The 17,452-nt window shown below is 40.1% G+C and overlaps 1 protein-coding gene across 2 annotated transcripts in view; it reads left to right on the top strand.

Moving 5' to 3' along the window:
* Positions 1 to 17,452, top strand: part of nlgn2b (neuroligin 2b) — a 61,658-nt gene that overhangs the window by 8,265 nt on the left and 35,941 nt on the right. The window lies entirely within an intron of this gene.

The raw sequence follows: 17,452 nt of genomic DNA, 5'->3' as shown, positions 1-17,452 counted from the left end.
TCAGGACGATTTATTACAAATAGATGTCCAGATGCACTCGGTGGAAAATGCTCTGCGTTCGAAGGTAGCATGGGAGAGATGCGGATGGGGCGCACGAGCCGTAACAGAAGCAGCGACATGAACAATCAAAGGTAGTGAGAGTGTGAGCATTATCAAGACCACCTAATTACTTTGTTTTAATCTGATAAGTGATAATAAGAGTCAGCTGATACTGATCAGCTGATGGCACGCAGGAGCCCGGTGGCCTACCTGAACCAACGTGATGCCCCATTTCGCAGTACTTAATGACAGGAGTCCATCTTTGTAACAGCCTTGAACACAAAGGTGTAGCAATTAACATTCTGGCAATTTATAACCAATCCTGTCGTCAGTATTGTATTTTGGACTCTTTTTATATTCAGTTGTCAGGTTTAATGAGGCTCCATGATGTCTATATGGACAACAGGTGCTAAGAAATCATACATGTAATCAAAGTGTTGTATGTTTTGCGAACTGCCTGTGTTTTGAGGTATGTGTCCATTTCAAAAGTCGGCACTTGCGCTGAAACCTAAATTAAACTCCTATCTTTTATTCAGCCCGACCTCAGAGCAGTGCAGGAATCCTCTCAACACTTTTGGGCATACAAATCATTTCGCTGGAATACATCACACATACAGCGAGTCTCAGTGCTCTACTTAAGCTAACTTACACATCATCAATGCAGCCAGCCCATCTGTCAAGGTACACTTTCCAACTGAACGTGACAGTCCTCTTAAGGCAACGTTTAAATTTCAGCAGCCGTTTCTTGTGTTGTGGCAGCTTGAATAGCATGACAAAGTAAACTGTATGTATTTACTCAAATGAATGATGATCCCGAGTCAAAATTCCCCCCAGTGTGAGACAATAAAACAGGCTTATGTTCCAGAAAAAGAAGCCAAGCTTGCTCTACCGTCCCTGAACAGATGAGCATTGTGTATCTGTAGGACCATCTGCATGACTTGTAGATTATTATTATTAGTAGTAGTATGATTGTCTGTGCTCAAACATAGTGCACCTGCTATCTCCCACACATGTAGCGTGTGATTTTTATATTTATATTAGTAATTGTTCCTCTATTGTTCTCCTATGGTGTGATTCCCAAGTAGTAACAGCTCCCTCCTTCCTTAACCCATCTATACAAGGAGACCTTGCAGACTATTATCATGGCTATTAAAATTAAATTTCTCATGTGCATTCATCAATTTATGCCTGAGTGTAATGCACATGATCTATAGCAGTGGTTCTCAACCTGTGGGTCCTGACCCCCACAAGGAGTCACCAAGGCTTCACAGGGGGTTGCAAGGCCTTTTTTATTTTAAAGGAGGTGTAAGAAAACTTTAAAAAATATACTTAGTAGACCAGTATCTCAATATTTAATTTGTTTCTATGAAGAAAACTAAATAACAATTTGGAAGTTTAGATGATTGTTTTAGTTATGAAAGATGAAATATCTCACAGGAAGGATCAGGGCACGGTGAAGACCTGAACGCAGCTACATTTGCAGAACTTTCATTCTCACACTCACTGCCTGTAAATGAACAATATAAAAGAACAAAGGTGGAGCATCACAGAGAAGAAAACACTGAATTGAAGCCTCTGAATTACAAGTAGAAAAATGCACATTACAATGAAGACAGAAGTGTATAAAAAGTTCCTAAAAGTTTCCCCAGGAAAATTGATCTCCCCTGCAGTATTCACTCAAACTTCACTGTTGGACACAAACTTTGTTCACTATTTGTGTTAATTGTACAGTTTATCAGTTGTTTTGTTATTGTTATGCACTGAATATAAAATGAAACATATCACTTAGTCAGGGGTAATCAGATTACTCAAGGGGCCCTTCAGACAAAAGGTTGCAAACCACTGATCTACAGTATGCTGTTGTATGTATGTTGTTGGCTAGCATGTTTTCAGAATGTATACATGTAAAACATATAGGACAAGATAAGATATAAAGCACTTTGCAAATACCAATGCACCAATCTGAATTTCTTGACTCCCTGATACTGATTCCGCAGTCCTTGAACAGTACGTCAATATTGGACGATTCTGCAAAACCCCTCGATTACGATTTTCCCGTCCAATGCCACACTCGAGCCGTCACGGCCACGCCGCCCGCTCTTCATCTAACAGCTCGCTGTGGCTGCTCCCGACTGTTCCCTGCAATATCTAAAACTTGTTTGCTGTGCAGAAAATGCAGAAACTGCATGGATGCATGTGCTTGCATTATGAGTAACGGATACGCTGTCAAGAGAGTAAACCGTAAACAGGATGACATCTATGAGATAAAAGCATTTTTGCCGCATTGCTTAGTGGAATGATGGACTCCACCACTAGGGATTAAAAACTTAATTATAAAGAGGTAATTATCAAATGTAAATACATTGATTTGCTGTTATAAACTGTATCAAAAAAGGGTTAAATATCATGAAATTCTTTAGGATTATAACTTTAAGGTCAGAGATGTCTGTAATTGTGTTCAATAAAGGCCAATGTTATTTTACTAAATCCTGATCCTCTAGACATTTCTGCAGGTTTCAAAGATCCCAGTTTGTCCTTTTGTTTTTGTTTTTTTTATAGTTTATCAAAATGTCAGGGGTTGCCTTTGTCTGCTATTCAGACCATAATGCAACTAGGCCAGTTTCACAACAACGGTATGAAAAGAGGAAACAACAAAACAAAAAAGTTAATTTGTTATTCTTGGCATCCCCCTGTCGATACTGCTGCAGCAGCTGCATTTACACATATAGAGCTCCTCTGTTTATTTTCAGAGAAAAAAGGGATGTGTGTTGCCAGACAGAAAAAGAAAAAACACTATGCAGGTTATCCCAGCCTCTCTGAAAACATTTTAATTATTAATTTGTTTGGATACTGCTGGACTACAGTGCATTGCCACAGCAGTTAGGGAGCCGGGTGGATGTTGAGATACTTAAAGAAGTATATGCATTAAATCAAAAAGGGGAGATAGTAACGCGGTGGAATCATATCAAAAAATAACTTCAAGCACTTGCAGTCCAAAGGCTAAAATTAATCACGTTCAACTTTCCACTTCCCCTCACAATTTTTTCAACCCAGTGGAGCTCAGTCATTGTACCTCTTAACTCTCTCATGCATGATATCTTTTATATTGGACAATTAAACATTTAAGTTAATCAAAAACGGCAGTGATACAGACTTTGCATGGAGGGAGTTCATGGCCTGAGCTATACTGTCAACAAAAAGGGGGCTGTAGTTTTAAATAGCCGGTAGCAAACAAACGTATAACGGGTTAAACCAATCTCTGCATAACAGTCTGATTCATTTAAGAAATAAGCGCACACTGCACAAATACTTTCATATCTCCTTTACCAGCACAAGGAAACTTTCTATATTTCTCTTCCAGTAGACTAAATTTACACCTAGAAGGTTTCTTCTGCTTTTTCCTGTGACTGAAACGTGTCATTGTTGGAAAGTAATGCCTGTCTCCAGCGTTAGCTCTGTGGCCACAGCCTGAACAGTGATTGAGTAGCTGATTCTGTTGACGCTGCTACTGTAGCTTGGCATTAGCTTCTGGAAAGACAGCTCGATTTACAGCATCATTAGCGCGCACCAACTGGTTATTCTAGCGGGGAAGTTACCTAGCCGGGGCAGAGGAAGAGGGGGTACTTGTTTTTTTGTTTTATTGTTGTTCTTAATTGCAGCTTTTACAGATAGTCACAATGTAAGAATTATATCACGGCCAAACGGCAAGTGCCGTGGATGCCCCCAGAGCAGGGGTGCTGCCAGGAATTTTGGGCCCCATGACAAAAAAAATCTAATTGGGCCCCCTCTGCGCAGCTGTTGTCACCACATCTATTTTTTGGGGCCCCTGTCAGTCGTGGGCCATTGGAACTGTCCTAACTTTTCCCCCCTATACAGCACCCCTGCCCCAGAGCGTGGCCGCAATGAGACATACACAGCCAGTTTGGCATGCTGTGTTTTGAACCGGCTGTTATGTCCTTAAAAGAAAGCGCACATGTGTAGCACCAAATGGAAATCTGCACAACAGATACAGTTACAAAAAAGTCAATCATTGCTAAACTCAGTATTATTTTTTTTCCAGTATGCTAACTCCTAATTGTCCATCATCACTTCTTCTTATTGCACCATTGGTGTCAGTCTTGATGTCCCACATTTTGGCTCTAATACCCTAAAAAGATCAGTCAGTCAGCACAATCTAACACCATCCGTCATTTGCATTAACAATTAACATAGGCATCAACTAGTGATGTAACCAGGTGCTACAACAAAAACTCAGTTTACACTGCATGTCTTTGGCCTTTTATGTTGTCACTCGATATATTTTTAATCAATGAAATAATAAATGTCGTGATAACGATTCCAACCGCATCTCCCGGTCCAGGCAACGGCTGCCTTTGAGATCAGAAATTGTAATTGTGTAGCCTTTAATATTTAACAACTCAAACTCATTCTCTTCCATCTGCTCCTCTTACATAGTTTCACCACGGGTTCCCACCTCTTATGTGTCTCATTACATCCACATATCACTCAGTGTCTCTAATATAACTATCGTCCCACCTTTCGGGTTGAAATTCGTGTCACTTCATCTTAAATCTCACACCGCTTCTCCCAACACAGCCCTTATCTGCCCACACTGGTGCAGTATGCAGACTGCAGCTGCTCTTCCCTTTCCCCTCAACTGACTGCACACTTCTGTAACAATGAGTATTACTGTGTAAATGCGCTCTACGGCGTCAACCTTGTGTGCTTTTTCCAGCCTAGTATTTCTTTGTACTCACATGATCTTATGTAAGAACGAAGCAGGTGTGGTTGACATGTGTCTCTCAGTTACGAACTCTCCTTTAGGCGTATTGCGCTGTCCACTGGGGATTGCAACACACTTAGACAACATCCAAATGTAAATGGATACTAATGATTTATTTATGTAAATCATGATATAAAAAGATAATTTTACAGAACATAACTGGCTGCACTTTTAGATTAGATGATAGAAACAATACAAGGGTGTACTGTGGCAACAAAGATTGCATTAATAGTTCAATTAAGCAAACCCACGGTTCAAATGAAAGTGATTTCACCCAGCAGGGGTATGTTTGATTAGACTAGGAGCAGTTTACATAGAAAAGAAGGAACTACTTGAGCCATAGTCATGTACTTTTTTTTTTTTCCGTTGTCGCTTCTTTGACTTGATCAGAATATGTTGATCTTCTTAATGTCAGCTTAAAGCATTCACTCCTTTCATTTTGTCATCCCTGTAAACAAACCCTCCCAATCTCCCCACACTGTGTCCACACTGAAGAGCCGAAAATTAAGAGCTGGAATCAGGTTTTTTCTCACATTACTCTTGTTGACACGGGCAAGACAAGTGTTAACATGACAACTGCAACAGCTAGATTAATGTCTTAATTAGTATACGGGGCTATTAGTGCAGACATAAATATAACCACTATCGTGCAGGCCTGTCAATTGGCCCTAAAATCAAAGTTTGATGATTAATTGACTGAAAATAGCTTCATTATGAAACACACCGCTGGCAGGAGTGTGATGTGTACAGACATTTGCTTTTAAATTTGTGTTTAAGCAAAACTGATTATATTTTAACTGTAGCTTTATATTTCGGTTCCCTGGTAGTTTCTTTGTTCTTTAAAACTTATAGTAGTTCACCTGACATGCTGCCAAAAGTTAGGTTACTTATTAAATCCCAAAAAAGCCTTCTAGTAAATTAAGAAATATTTCAAATATATAAAAACGTACATGCTGTGCTTGTTCAGATAAGACAAGATTATTGCCTCCTAGAAACAGATCTTTTCTTTGTTGATTGAGGCTTATAAAGTATAAAAATCAGCCATGCAACTTCTCCTTTGACACTCCTGAAATTGAACTGGTTTAAAAGGAGCGATAGCGAGAGCAACTTGATGGCGGAATGAATGTTTACTGTGGTAAATATGTACAACACAGTCAGAAAGTATTGGAACAGAGAAGTGGTTTGATGCTACTCCAGCACATTTAATGTGAAATGAAAGACCGACTGGCTGTGAGTGCTGACTTTCAGCTTCAGGGACAGGATTGCTCATGCTCATTGCCCATTTGTCCAACATCCCAATTGTAGAACAACGCACACAACACTGATCCTAAACATAAAGACGATGCAACCCAATGAGTTTTGTTGAGCCAAACATTGGTCAGACGTCGATCCAGCTGAGCATTTACTGAATAGGGTTCAGGTGAAAGCCCTTCAAACAAAATGTGAAGGTGCCTCTGGAAGAAGAACCACGCCTTTTGGGGGGTTTTCGCGTGTTTTCAGCCACTGTAGTTTCTCTTTCATGAGAAGGTAAGGGCAGTGGCAATCAGCAAATACACTGCTGGATGGCACTAAAATCCTGTACACTGTTCCTTTAAGAGATCTTAAAGAATTAAGCTTTGCTTTCATGTCATTGTTCCCATGCAGTAGAGTTGAGATCATTGATGGTTGGGCAGAGCTAGAGTGAAGTCTCTTAAGGGGTTTTGAGGCAAGAGGCGTGGAATATTGGATGGACTTTCATGGAAGAAGGGAGGCGGAAGCAGCCAGCTGCAGGGTGGATGACCCTGGTGACGGCGTAGTAGGCACGAATCCTCAAACTGGAAGGACAGACAGAGAAAAGCCAGGCGTGAAACTCTGCAAAATCTGGCAGAGGCGAGGTGAATCTTGGCCGGTATGAATGACTGACTGATGAGGGTAATGAGATCCAGGTGTGATGGGCAGGGAAGCTCAGGTGATGGAGCAGTCAGGAGAAAGGTAATTGTAGACCTATGAAGGTAACCTTGTAACAACACCAGGAGCTGCCAAGTTATCTTCGCAAACTATCAGTATGGTGGCTCTTTAAGAGGGAGGATTACAGGATGAGCTGTTGCTTGACGTTCAGCAAACCACTTAACCATGCGCGCCACCTCTGCTACCTACACCTGCCTCTGTTTTAGTCATGAAATTTCTTCCCACTGTTTCCTGGCATTGGTTTCTGCTCCTCTTTGGCTTTTTTTTTTCAGCCGTCCTCCTTTTCTTCCTCGTTTTTGACCTTGAACTTTTTTTCAAACACCCTCGCAACTGTGCACTTACTACTCCTCCTTATGATCCTTCGGTTTTGCTGTGCTGTGAGCAAGTTGAGCTCGCAAACCACCAAAAAGACACACATGCTGGAATTGCTTTTGAAAAAAAAAGATTTGAAGAAATTATGTAAAAATAAACTACTCTGGTACCACTTTAGGAAAGCACAGATTTAATTTGATGCTACCAAAGGACAAAACTTTTAAAAATAAATACAAACATTATGTTATATAGAAAACATCTGATCCTAATTTAAGTTAAGGAATGTTTTTTTTTTTCGTGGCTCCCTCGGGTATTTTGCGGCAAATCAAATGAATTATTGTTTCAAGATTACTTTCAGCTAAAGTTAATTTGGCAACCCAGGACTGCAAGACATTGGTTTGTAAGTTGACACAGCAGTACAGTTTATTCTTAAATACATAGAACTAATTCTGTCTACGTTTCAAGTTCTGCAAAATATTCCTTGAATCTTTTTACAAGTTTTATTTCAGTAAGATTGAGAAGTTTTTTTTATTATTTCATTATTATATTATGATCATATTATAAGTGATTTGTATAGTAGCCTATCCTCGTGGCTTTTGTTTCATAAACTTACCGCACATCCTTTTCAGACGTCCTCCAAATAAAAGCAGAGGGATATGCTTTGTCAGTTGGACGCAGCCTGTCACACAGCCTGTAATGAATTAGTCAGACTCGCACGTTGCCAGAGAAATGTTCATGACACATCCACGTGAAGAACATGAGACACACATTGACGTTAGATTACTTGGGAAATCCTGGGTCAAACGCAGTACTTTCGAAAAAAAGAAATGTCCAGCTGTAGTTGTCAACCAGTGCACCAAGTTTCCTCCTTTAAACTAGAAGCTACAGTATGATGTAAACTTGTGAGGTATTATTGGGACTCTGGCTCGGTGTCATCACTTTTCAATGATCACATTTAAAGTAGGCCGCAGCAGCAGCAGCAGCAGCAGCATCTGGCCTGTGGCTACGTTCAGACTTTGGAGTTTCCTGTCAAGCCTGAGATCCTGGGGCTCTTTTGACTCTTCCTCAGTCTAGAGTCAAGAATAAAGCTGATTGCAGTTTCGCGAGGGGGGGGCTTAACGTTGAAGGTGCCTGCCTGAGGAACACAAGCTAGTTAATTCAATGTTATCCTGTAAATCTCTTTTTAAATTGCACCCCTCTAGACATGCTTTTATGTATTGTCTTCACCGCCTTTTCTCTTTCCTCCTATTTCATTATTTTCTAGATTGTAGATTTGAAAAAAGATTATCATCAGCGTCGTGATTATTATTTGAATTCTTGCATCTGACAGTATCTCGGTGAGCCTGGACGCTCGTCTCAACATTGTTAGCTGCCTTCTTTATTTAACTTAGTGGGACGTTTTTATTCTTAAATTAGCTTTAAGCTTGAGGCTAAGCAGCTGTCAAGACTGCTCCCTCAAACAGTGTGTATCACCCACAAACACCTATACACACGCGAACGCAGCTAGCATTTCACCTAGATCATTGCTAATTAGTGTGTCACCAGATTGAGCACTCCGCTTGGCTTCATTATGGCACATTCTCCCGCTCAACAAACACACTTAAGCAAACGGATAAATAAAAAAAGTAACAGCCGCCCTAGAGCCAGCAGTGTTCATCTATACCAAATAGTTACAGTGTCTGGTCAGTAGCTCTCAACATATTTTGTGTGTACTGGTGAGAGCTCTAAGATAAAGAGTTTTCCATGTGATCTACAGGTGTTAAAGAGAAAGAACGCTGGTTACCAACAGCAACATATTGATTTTGTGGTCCAGCAGTGACAGAGGGCCTTTCGTCTAACATCTCCTATCTGCTCCCACTGCGTGCTGCTTTATGATCCCCGCTGCTGCTTTATTAACCTGCAATGATGTCTCATTAAAGCCTCCTTTTAATTGACTTCTACTTTTTTCTTACTTCTGTTTTCATGTCGCTAATTATTGGGGTGAATCCGTGCACCAGTGTGTAGTGTAAAAATCAAGATGATGACATTTCATTTGTTTTGACCCCGTGTTTTGAATTGAGGCTTGAGGCCTCCAATGCTCGCTCTGGATCTGCCGTTCATTGAGATGTTTGCAGTCATTTCTTGGATTAATTGCAAGTTATGTTTCTATGTGGAAAAGTCCTGCATATTTCTAAGTTTGCGGTGTCATGGATTGGAAAGCAAGTGACAGATGAAGCAGCTATGTTACCTGATTGAGCTGCTCTTTGACGATTAATAGAATAAATTGTGGGATTGCATGTGGTTGCCATGAAATCAACCCCGTGACAAGTACTTACGACCTTAAATGTTTATTTTCTCAGACAGATTAACGCTAACACTTCACTTTAAATCCCCCTATTTAACATTTATAAGCACCATACAGTCATTTGATCAATGGTTTATAACATACTATGATGCAGTAATAAAGACAAGAGATTTTGCTTGGAGCAAGTAACACAATGTCGATTTTGCAATCTTCTAAAAATGTATTTGTCCTGAGGGTAGTGCTGCAGCAAATGCCATGGGATCATTAAAAATGAAAGGTTTATCCCCTGGGCAACATGAAAGTGCCAAACATTAGCATGGTTTTTAAAGTTATCATTTGGCCAGAGGGTGGAACCAAAGTGAACCTGACATGGTGTCCAAAATGGAAAGAGTTAATCATCTGGTGAGCATACAGTAAGTGTGCTAATGTTGGTCTGCCCATTAATTGTTGAACCGTTTTTAAGGTAATATACCGTGTGAGGCATTTGCTGATCAAATGGAAATGCTGAAAAGATGAAAGGTCATCATGAGATCATTAGAAATCATCCTCTGAGGACAACGAATATCTGTTTCAGATTTCATGGCGGTCGGGCATAGGGCTGCAACCACTAATTATTTTCATCATTGATTAATCTGTCAGTCATTTTCCCAATTAATCAATCAGTTATTTGATCTAAAAATGTCAGAAATATGTTGATTACTGTTTCCTAAAGTTTTGTATGCAACATAAATTCATAGAAGTCATGCAAGATGAAAGAAGTGTTCATATTTGAGAAGCTGAAATCAGAAAATTAGGACATTTTGGAATCAATCGGTTATCAAAATAGTTGGCAAGTTAATAATTGACAACTAATAAATCAATCAACTAATCTTAATCTGGCAAATATGTCTTTAAAAAGTAACTATGATAGATGCATTGGGTTACAACAGTCCTGTAAACCGTGATGTGAACTGAACACTTCATTACGGGACTTTCATAATTCTCGGTGTCTCACCTACAGATGGCTAGCCTGCTCTGGTGAACAGTTGTATCTATGAGAGGGACTGGAAAAAAAGACTCACGCTCAGTTTGTGTCTGACATTATCCGGTCACAAGAGGTGAAGTCGCAGTAGTCGACTGTGTGGACTCTACCTTGTTCACTTCTGACCGGGTGGATAATGCTAGCGAGCAAGCTGTCTGAAGATATCACGCTGATGCACTGTCTGTTGATTATTAAAGTGGGTGTCCGTGCTCTGTTTAGTTGAAAGCATATGGTACTGACAGTAGATAGCTGTGCCGGATAACCTGTTTTTTGAATATGCATAACAATGACAGCCCTTGCAGATGGTGCGGGTATTTTATTATTCTTGCTCAACTGTGTTCAGTCTTACTGCATTTTGCAAGATTCAAATCAAAAATTCAAATCGTGAATCGCCTCCAGGATTTAAAAAATTTAGATTTTATTCTTTGTCCATCATCACCCAGCCCTAGCCCAAATTGATCAGCTGACCGAGCAACATCGTAAAGCTAAACAGCTGTTTTTCTTGCAACAAAGTTGCAGAGTTAGGCTCACATTCCTAATCAACCTGCCTGGTTAATAGTATATATATTATATATCAGCTACAAGAAGATATAGCTTTAATGACACTGTTGAAGTTATCTCCACGATTTGAAAGAATATATTACCGTACAAAATAAATATGTATCTCCTCTCACTTCAGCAGTGATCATATTAGAATAATCCTAATATGGTTTAAAGTTCGATTGGCATAAAGTCTGCTGAATCTCAGCCTGTTACCCTTCAGGGGCTTCGCTCTTCATTACGTGACACATCCTATAGTTAAAGACAAAAATATTTTAGGCTGTTAACTGTTTTCTCTAATTAAAAGAAACTTTGTTTTAAATGAGTCGGACAGTTACTGACGTTCTTTTTTTTTACCAAATATATTCAGATGTCGTGACCTAAATTTAACCGATGACGGCACAGGATGAGCTGACTCGTTGTTACTCAAAGCAAATGACTCACGCATGATCCTAATTGACAAGAATAGGCTAAAACTGCCCCCGTACCAGTGCTGAATTTTAAAATAATTCCATTTTTTCCCCCTCCGTCCTTTTGCCTCAGCATCATATAGTTGTTACAGATCGCAATGGAGAGAAACTGACTTTTCTGTTGGTGGCTTTTGAATTCTTATATCATTGCTGCTCTATCCGGGAGTGGCAGCCATTTCTTCTCATCTCCTATTCCTGCATCACCCAGTAGCAGTCTGTGCATTGAGGCGTTGGGGCAGATTTTGGATAGCTTCGATGTCTGGTGTGAAAAGAGGATGAGGCCCTTTGGCTGAGCTTACATATGCAGCCTGACAAGTCTAATCTTAGCTCCAGTTCTTCTGCTAGCCTTCATCTGCTAGTGTTCATCTTGCCTAGTCCATTAAGGATTTAAGGGAACATTGAAGCCTCTCGGGCAACATCATGCTAAACATGTCTTGGTCATGTCTGGTGCATGTCTTCTTCCCTGAAACTTTCCAATGAAATCTACCTAAGAAAACAAAAATGTGTTGAACTCTTTAATGACATGCACAGTTTGTTTTGGACATACTTACTTTATTTAGCGATAACTTTTGTTACCATTTTAGCTCTATTTTTAGCATAACTTCTGGTTATTTCTTACTCTGAACTAGTATCCACAAGAGTTAGCGATACGCTAAAGTGTATTTCCTCATTTTTATTTATTATTTTCCAGAAATTAATGATGGGAACGGCATGCTAAATGAAGCTACCGCCAGCGGCGAGCTAACTTAGCTTAGCATACAGACTGGAAACCTACCAGCAACTCTTAATCTCACATCATATCTTTTGTTTTTAATCCTTATAACAGCATTTATATTATATATATATCATTGATGCGCGGGTTAATCCAAATTGAGCGGGTGCCCGCAGTCGCCCGCGGTCACGAGTCACCAAACAATATTTTTAATGATATTCAGGTCGCGGTCGGTCGGGTCGTTTGAAATAAAGATGCCGAGTAAAGTTTTGATGCGGGACAAAAAGCCTGATTTTTCCAACACGTGGAACTGAGCAATGCCATTAAACCGCATTTTAAATGAATATAATAACGCAGTAATGCCAGTTTTATGTAGCCCGATGACGCCACGAAGTTAATCAAGAGTATAGACTACTTTTTAAAATGCGGGTCAGGGAGTGGGTTGGGTACAATATTTAACAATTATTTGCCGCGGTTCGAATTCGGGCGGGTTAGTTTAAAACGTCGGTCGATCAAACATGGACCCGCGCATCACTGATATATATATATATATATATACATTTATATATATTTATAACATGCTAATTAGTAGTTAGCTGATGGTTGCTTCGTATTTAGGGGTCAAAATGTTTCACAAAATGTCAATTTTTTTTATTTTAAAAAGGAAAATATGACCACACCTACACCCATAACCATAAGTAGCAGTCACAAACTAAGTTAGCTTAGCCTAAGTAATGTGGTGATGTGGCACTTTGAAGCCCTGAAAGCTTGAGTATGTAACTGAATATTGTGGGATAATGGTAAGTGCTAAAACAGAGTACTGAAGTAAAGAAGAGTCATTAACTGAGCGTACTGACTCGACAACATCAGTTACACTGAATAAAATTCATAACATTAGCCAACATTACTTAAGCTACCAGTCATACTGAAAAGACTGCAGTGGCGAAACCCCTGAGTGTATTGAATTGCGCAATGGTGTGTTTTACTGCTTATGAATAAGCCTCAGAGCTTTTCAGATTGTTCATCACTTCACCTTCAAAAAATCAATAAAGTAGCTGAATATGCTACTATATGTTATCCAAGGTCCTCTTCTTCCAGGTAGTTCTCCAAACCGCTGGCACTAGAAAGAACAGTTATGATCAGATTATTCAGTTTAAGGTGTGACAGGCTGTGTTTTCCCAGGATCTCTAAGAAAAAGAAAGACGCCTGTATCATATTGAGTTATTTTTCCCATCAGATATCAATGCATAGAGACAATGGATCACTGTATGTAGACTGTTGTAGGTTGTGGGAGAATACAACAAACAGCCATCTGAGCTTTGTTTTATATTTTAATGAAAGGGTTCCTTTTTCCCTGCACGGTGACGGTAGATAGCAGACGTCCAAGCTTAGTCACAAACGCAGCATTCTGTTTCTGGCTTGCTAAGCTGATATTAATAATATTAGCCATCAAGTATTCAGCCAAGCCATAGTAATGCATAGTATTTTAGATTTGGAAATGTATAAATGGGAATCTAGGGGGACTTTTTTTTGCTGTGTCATGAAACGTCATCCCTTTATTTATTTAACTTAACTGGAGAAGCCACTAGACCCCTCCCAGAAGGTCTGAAGTCCAGCCACCGCAGTCTCACAAAAACACGGTATCTCTAAATTGCCTGGGCATTGTCTGATTTATTTGATAATGTTATTACAGTGACTGGAGGTAACAACCTCCTGCTTCAAATGAAACCAATAACTTGACTCATTTCTACCGTTACGGTCATTTTGTTACCGTTAACGGCCACCACACCTCCCTCCCCCCCTCGCCCACCTTCAATGTGACTGTCTGGGAGAAGATGTCATCCAAACCTTTTGTAATAAAATTTGACTTTCTAAACCACAAAGAGTTCATCATGCAAAATAGCATCCAAAAGGAAACGCATAGCAGTCTGTAAATCCTGATTTTAGCTGTATGTTAGCTATTTAACTGAGCTACATACTTGGTCTTGGTCTCTGTTTTAAACGATCTTGACTTCAACACTGGCTGCTTGTCATCCGCAGCTGTTGACTAGCAGAGGGAGAGCATCCTGACAGCTGAAGCACTGCATGCACTTTTAATACTTCAGGTGGAAACAAAGCAATATAAATGCACCAATGCACCACCATCCTGCAGAAGATTTCACAAACCACTCTGACCATTCCATTTTAAACAAAGCCATAAAAGTGTCCCACTGGCAGAAGGACATAACCTTCACAAACAGCTTCGGCTGACAGGACTACCTATTATATATATAAAAACCGAACAGAAAACGGCTTCAATCAGCCCGGTGATTTGTGTGTCAATACAGACCATTTTTACGCGTGAAGATGCACGCTCAGTGCCATTTCAGCTCACGGATGGCTGATGTGAACAGATGTTAAGGGATGTTAAGGTACTACCATTTGCACGTCACGTGCGAGAGGTTGAGAACAGACCAATTTGTTTGTCCTTACTGTCGAGTCTGTACTTGCATGCAACATCTGATGCCTTGTTGGAGTTTAGGCATGTGTGTGTACATCATTGTTGGTACATGCAAGGAGGAAAGCGTAACAGGGATCAATCTGACAGGCTACTGACACCTAACCCACACCTATGCCATCAAGCCAATGAAGACATAGAATTACTGTGCATATATTGAAAGTGCTTGGCTTTGTGCTGTATGTTCAGTCACGTTTACTGACTGAATAATAATGAGTACAGATGGCTGTTTTAAATCAAAATGGGTATGTAACCATAGCAGTGAGCAGTGACAGCAGCTCTGTGAAACTCAGTATTCAGTATGCTTATTGAAGTGTATATGTCTGCATCATTTTTAGTCTTCTTCTTATTATTTATTGTGTGTAATTTGAAGCTGGAAGGTCAAAACCACTTGAACTATCTTTGAACAGCAAGCGGCCTGAACTTTTGAAATTGACTTGCACATGTAAATCCACAGCTAACTTTTTTAGGTTTTTGTCAGTTAAACAAAAATGGTCAATTAATGGATGAGGTTTACCCCGAAACCCCACAGGGCATGCAACGCTATTTTGGTCCGTCCTCCACGTGACTTCAAACCCCACCGGGAGCATTTAGCCCGCCAGACTTTACTTGACTTGCTTAGTTTGGGTCATTTGCCCGCCAGACTTTACTTGACTTGCTTAGTTTGGGTCATTTTACTTGGTTTTATGTGCTTCTAAATGTGTATTTATGTTACATTTATGTTGCTTCCACTTTTTATGCTAAGCCAAGTTAACCATGTCCTGAATGTAAGCTTCATATTTAACATTTGAGCAGCATCGATCGTCATCGTCTTAACGTTCAGCAACAAAGCAAATAAGCATTGGCAAACTATTCATTTAAATGCACTCGGCTGGCTGAATAAAGATAAAGCAAAATTGAGATTAACACATGAACACATTTCGTTCCCTTGCCTCTTACTACCAAATAAGTCCAGTTGCTTCTCTAAATCACAATGAGTCTTTTACAACAACGTGTAGAGAGTCATGTACTGTGTATAATACACATTAATCTTTTCTCTAAGTTGGATTTTCAGCTTGACTATGTACGCACACCCAACTTTTTTTGATGAGGACTCAGGCTGTCTTTACACATCTTACCTCCTCCTCCACAGTGGAGCTGTCATATGATGGAGTCACTCGGAGGGCTTTAATGAGCTGAATATTTTTACAGACAACCTGTTCCTGTTTTGTCCTCTACGAAGCCGCTCACATTACTAACTTTGAACATCCCGTTATGTTGCACGCCATCTTTCCAGCTGTATTTCACCGTCATCATCATCAGCTTGTGTCTTGTTGACTGGCTGGCAGTGGAGTGTGGATATTGCAGCGTTGAGGGTGGTGGGGGGATATGAGGCGGCATTCAACCAACAGTTAGCGCCACATAAAGCCTTTATCACACCTAAACGACTCCGTCTCCCAAAGCCAGAGTGAGATAAGCGCTGACCATTCATCTGTAATGATGTGGAAGCAAGAACCAACTGAAGTGAGTTGAGAGGGAAAGGCTAACTGTGACACGGTGTGGATGGCTGAAAGGGGTGCGCGGGGGGGGGGGCAATGGCGTTTGGCTGGTTCACTCCTCAGAATGATGTGCCAACGTGCTTTTATTTCTTTTGTGTTCTCTGCGGATGCAAGTCAATTACAAGATGAGTGTTGTTTTACACTTCAAAATATTGTAATCATCTGAAAGATGAAAATAAGAAGCCGGGGGCCATATTACGCGATAGTCTCTTTGGACTGTAAATTAAGTGTCTTCACATTTCTCAAGCTCTTCCTAGTTGGAGACACAAGGCTGATTCAAGTTCCAATGTTTGATGATAATCTTAAGATGTAAAAATGAAATATTGATATCTTGTTAATGATATACATGCCGATATTGTCAATAATCTAACACCTCTACCAACAGACAGTAGTATTGAATTTTACTGATAGCATTAGTTTGCCCAAAGTCAGCTGGGATAGGTTCCAGCCCCAGCCGTGACCCTGATGACGATAAGAGGTTATAGGAAATGGTTGGATGGATGGATGATAGCATCAGTTTTTTAGATATTCTGATGATATCATGAATTCTTTTGGCCACAATAATCTTCTAATGAAAGTCTGATATTGTGACAGCAGCCCTTGGCACTTTTTCCACCATTTGCACCCCAGTGTGCCCCATGGTGATGTGATCACAAGTTTAACAACTCTAAATGCAGCTGTGTGTTTTGCACCCCAAAATTGCATTAGGGTGTGATCACACAAGCTGCTTTTGCGGCTGTGTTAAAAGGTTATTTGCATATTTAGCCAAGGATGTGACACGTGACAGAAGTTGAATTTTGGGACGCATTCTAGTCCCAATTTGGATACAAGACACCGAGTCTAGACAGGAGCTTCAGGAAACCAAGAGCTTAGCTCGACTGGCCAACAGCAAGCCTAAGTGGTCATAAGATTCAGCCTTAAACGATAAGTAACTAGAAAAGACAATTTGAAATCCAAAGAAACTTCTGTAAGTGAACATGACTGAAATACTACACGCTGTGAGGTTGTACTTGGGCACAGTAGAGACTAGCAGGTATAATCTTTATTATTTCCACAGCTTGATCGCAGGTTTTACTTTATGGCTGTGTCACGAATAACTTTACCGTAGGTGGTCAAATTCTCACCGACATCAGTATTTTCAAGTTAAAACAATTATCTTTGGCACCACTAAATCACATGACATTACAGATATAACCCTTGGTGTCGGATGTGATAGCAAGCCTTAGCCTTAGGTTAATATAAATGTAGCACAAAGGAGTCATCTGCAGTCAAGTGTCATTATTCCAGACACTTTATCTTGGGTAAAATC

This window comes from Larimichthys crocea, chromosome XXII (genome assembly GCF_000972845.2).
Source record: "Larimichthys crocea isolate SSNF chromosome XXII, L_crocea_2.0, whole genome shotgun sequence".
Taxonomy (NCBI): Eukaryota; Metazoa; Chordata; class Actinopteri; family Sciaenidae; genus Larimichthys; species Larimichthys crocea.
The sequence above is the reverse complement of the archived record's forward strand: the minus strand, read 5'-3'. Positions and strand labels throughout refer to the sequence as shown.